This window comes from Penaeus vannamei, chromosome 14 (genome assembly GCF_042767895.1).
Source record: "Penaeus vannamei isolate JL-2024 chromosome 14, ASM4276789v1, whole genome shotgun sequence".
Taxonomy (NCBI): Eukaryota; Metazoa; Arthropoda; class Malacostraca; order Decapoda; family Penaeidae; genus Penaeus; species Penaeus vannamei.
In genome coordinates this window covers 1,386,908-1,391,907 of record NC_091562.1, presented here as the reverse complement: position 1 = coordinate 1,391,907, position 5,000 = coordinate 1,386,908, and positions in this window count along the sequence as shown.

The following is a 5,000-nucleotide window of genomic DNA, read 5'->3' as shown; positions in this document are numbered from 1 at the left end:
TCTTCATCATGATTTACGGGCTATGTAGGGGTGTAACAGCCCATAGAAAAAGAGGCAGAGAGAGGAGTGGGAAGGAGGGAGACATCGAAGAGAAAGAGGAGAGAGAGGGAGAAACATACCCGAGATACTGAATGTCTCCTCATTCATCCCCTTTTATCCACCAGTCAAATGCATCACAAGATTTTTTTTTTTTTTAGAGAAATAAAGACGTAAATACATCCACAACAAAAATTTTTCAGAGAAATAAAGACGTATAAAGAAACGAAGGGTGTAAATGAGAAGTCAGTTTCCCAAAAGACGAATTCGGGGGAAAAAAAGAGAATGAACGATGAAATAAGTATAGAAGAGGAAGATGAATTAACCAAATGAGTAAAAAGAAAATGAAAACGAGGAGATGAGAATAACGAGGAAGATATTTGAAAAACAGTAAGAAGAGGAAATGGGAAGGAGCAAGAGAAGATAAAGGGAGTGGGGAACAGCAGGACGCAGAGGCGAAAAAGAGGAAAAAGGGAGACGAGAAATGAGAACAAAACGAAATCAAAGCAAGAATAGGAAAGAGCGGGAAGACAATGAAAAAAGGAGAAATATGTAGAGGATTAGGAAGAGAGGCGAAGCATCGTCAAATGACAGGCAGCCGTAATAAAAGCTAAAGCGCTTCTGAAATCAGTGACCCTCGCCCGGCGCTCTTGACTTGGCGCTAATTAAAAAGAAACCGCTTGACCCCTTTTTTGCTGTTGCTGTTATTGTTGTTGTTGTTGTTATTTGTTTGTTTTTTTATCTCTTGCTCTCGCTCTGTCGTCGTTCAGGCTGAAGGAGTCGGTGCGCTTGGACTATTTTCGAAGTGATAGTTTCGGGATTTCGTCCTTTTTCTCTTTCTCCTCCTATTCATACTTGTATCCTTCGCCTCCTCCTCCTGCTACATCTACTACTACTACTACTGCTTCTTCACTACTACTGTTATTGCTACTACTATTACTACTACTATTTACTACTACTACTATTTACTACTACCACCATTACTGACACTACTACTACTACTATTGTTACTACTACAACTATTACTACTGCTACTATCACTGCTACTGCTACTACTGTATTTACTACAACTATTACTACTACTACTATTGCTACTACTACTATGACTACTACTATTAATACAACTACTACTATTATTACTACTATTACTACTCCAACTATTACTACTACAGTTACTATTACTACTACTACTACTACTGCTACTACTGCTGCCCGACAGCTGCTGCTGCTGCGGCTGCTACTATTATTGCTGTGTACTACTGCATCTGTTGCTACTTATGACTGCTATTGCTGCTACCCTTTTTTACTATTGTTGCTGCTATTGCTACTTGCAATTGTGCTGCTGCTATGCTGTACTGCACTGCTGGTGCTGCCCTTGGCTATTGCTACTGCTGCTGCTGCTGACTGCTGCTGCTGCTGCAGCTGCTGGCTGTGGTGCTGCTATTGCCCGCTGCAGCTGTTGCTGCTGCTGCTGCCAGTGTTGCTGCTGCTGCTGGCTGCTGCTGCTGCTGCAGCTGCTGCTGTTGTTGTCTGCTGTTGCTGCTGGCTGTTGCTGCTGCTGCTATTGCTGCTGCTGCTGTATTGCTGCTGCTGCTGCAGCTACTGCTTTATTATTGCTGCTATTACTGCTGCAGCTGTTGCTGCTGCTGCTGCTGTTACTGCTGCTGCTGTATTGCTGCTGCTGCTGGCTACTGCTATTATTGCTACTTAGTGCTTGCTGGCTGTTACTGCTGCTGCTATTGCTGCTTTACTGCTATGGCTGCTACCTGCTACAGCTGCTGCTGTTATTGCTGCTATTGCTACTGCAGCTGTTGCTGCTGCTGCTATTGCTACTGCTACTGTGCTGCTCCTCTTCGTTTCATTTTCCTTCATCTTGCTTTTCTTAGTATTTAAAAGTATATTCAGAGATAGTTTTAATTCTTTCCTTCTTTTTTCTTGGCATTTTTTCATTTTTCATTTTTTATTTTTGTTTATAGATTCCAATTCTTTGTGTTCTTGTTTTACTCTTCTCTTATTTTTATTTCTTTTTTAATCTTTACTTTTCTTAAAACCCTTTTTCATACTCCATTTTTTCTCTTTCATTTTGCCTTCTATTAATTCTCTTTTCTTCTTGATTTCTATCTATTGTGATATTTTCATCTTCCTTCCTATTCTTCTCCATTCGCTTTCGCTTTCTTGTCTCCCAATTTCTTCTTCATCCTCTTGCATCTCCCCCTATCCTCTTCTTTTTTTTTATTTCTCTTTCTTTCTCCCTCCCTCCCCCTCCTCTTATCCTCCACTTTTCTTTTTTCCTCTCTGTCTCTCCCTTATCATTATCATTTTCTTCGATTTTTCATTCATTCTGTTTCTCAAGACTTACGAAATCGAATCAAGAAGAAGATCAGAAGAGATTACATATTTCCAGAACTTAAGTGGACTCTTATCACGTTTCACAAAGCAAGTTTCTGCAACTGAACTTACGGATGAAATAAAGGTGATTTTTTCTTGGTGTAATGATAGCGAAGCTGCGATTGATCGTATTCATAACAAAAGTGTGATAAAACAACATTAATAAAATTGATTCAGCAAAAGTGTATGGGTATTTGTGATAGGAGCCTTCGGAAAATGCATCACCAATTTGAAAATACATCACCGATTGGAAAATACATCATCAATTTGAAAATACATCGAATTTGAAAATACATCGCCAATTTGGGGAAAATACATCGCCAATTTGAAAATGCATCGCCAATTTTGAAAATACATCACCAATTTGGGGAAAATACATCACCAATTGGAAGATACATCACCGATTTAGAAATACATCACCAATTTGAAAATACATCACCAATTTCAAAATACATCACCAATTTCAAAATATACATCACCAATTGGAAAATACATCACCGATTTGAAAATACACCACCAATTTTTGAAAATACATCGCCAATTTGAAAATACATACACCAATTTTGAAAATACATCACCGATTTGAAAATACATCACCAATTTTTGAAAATACATCACCGATTTGAAAATACATCACCAATTTCAAAATACATCACCATTTTGGGGAAAATACATCACCGATTTGAAAATACATCACCATTTTGAAAATACATCTGCCGATTTGAAAATACATCACCAATTTTTGAAAATACATCACCGATTTGAAAATACATCACCAATTTCAAAATACATCACCGATTTCAAAATACATCACCATTTTGAAAATACATCGCCAAAATTTATGAAAATACATCACCAATTTGGAAAAATACATCACCAATTTGAAAATACATCACCAATTTGAAAATACATCACCAATTTGAAAATACATCGCCAATTTGAAAATACATCGCAATTTGAAAATACATCACCAATTTGAAAATACATCACGAATTGATACATTAATAGGAAATACATCACAATTGGAAATACATCATCAATTTGAAAATACATCACCAGTTGGAAAATACATCAATTTGAAAATACATCACCAATTTGAAAATACACCAATTGGAAAATACATCATCAATTTGAAAATACATCAATTTGGAAATACAGCACCAATTGGAAAATACATTAACTGAAGAAATAAATTGCAGACCGGAAAATACATCACCGACTTGAAAATACATCACCATTTGGAAAATACATCACCGATTTGAAAATACATCACCATTTTGAAAATACATCACCGATTTGAAAATACATCACCAATTTCAAAATACATCACCATTTGGAAAATACATCACCGATTTGAAAATACATCACCATTTTGAAAATACATCACCGATTTGAAAATACATCACCATTTTGAAAATACATCACCGATTTGAAAATACATCACCATTTGGAAAATACATCACCGATTTGAAAATACATCACCATTTTGAAAATACATCACCATTTGGAAAATACATCACCATTTGGAAAATACATCACCGATTTGAAAATAAATCACCAATTCGAAAATACATCACCGATTTGAAAATACATCACCAATTTGAAAATACATCACCAATTTCAAAATACATCACCAATTGGAAAATACATCACCGACTTGAAAATACATCACCGATTTGAAAATACATCACCAATTTGAAAATATATCACCAATTGGAAAATACATTAACAGGAAAAAATACATCACCAATTGGAAAATACATCACCAAACCAATGTTGACTGTGAAGCGAGTCGAGAGACTAAGGACCTAGGATATGTGGGTCTTGTTTACCTCATAAAAACAAACAAAGACAAACCCTCATAGGAAATGCTGGCGTATGTGAGGTAGAACAGTGTAGCAATGATGTACTTAGCATAAATCTATAAACTCACTCTTAAATATCTTGCAACATCAGCTTTCCTCAATACAAAGGAAATGGTGAGTTAAGATAAAACTTTTTCTCCGGTTCGTAGCCATCTCACTGTAAGATCCATGAGGAGGATATACTAAATACACATTCTTCGTAACAAATGTGCAACACATGAACAGCAAAGGGAAGAACAAGAAAACACACAAATATGCTTTGCAGCCTTTTTTTTTTCCTTTATTGCTTTATTGCTTCATTGTGCCCTCAAAGAAGCAGTAAAAGCGAGAAGGCCGTTTGCATATTCGTGTGTTTTCTTGTTCTTCCCTTCGTTGTTCCTATTACAAATCTCTTAACACTAGATTTATTTGCAAATATATCACCTGCACAGAAGTTTCCTGGAAGTAGCTACCAATTCAGTCAACTTTAAAAGTGATGTAAAATACCAAATTGAGGCAATACTACAAAGTAAATATAATCATAAAGATTACAAGCAATAACACGAACTGAAATAATGATCATGACAGAATTCTTAAACAAATAAAATCACAGTACTCATTCATCTAGTCATAAATAACTCAGATTATGTATAACAAAATACAACATAAGAAATGGATACTCAATTACCTCAAAATAGAAGGATCAAATTTGTTGATAAATTTTCCTACGTA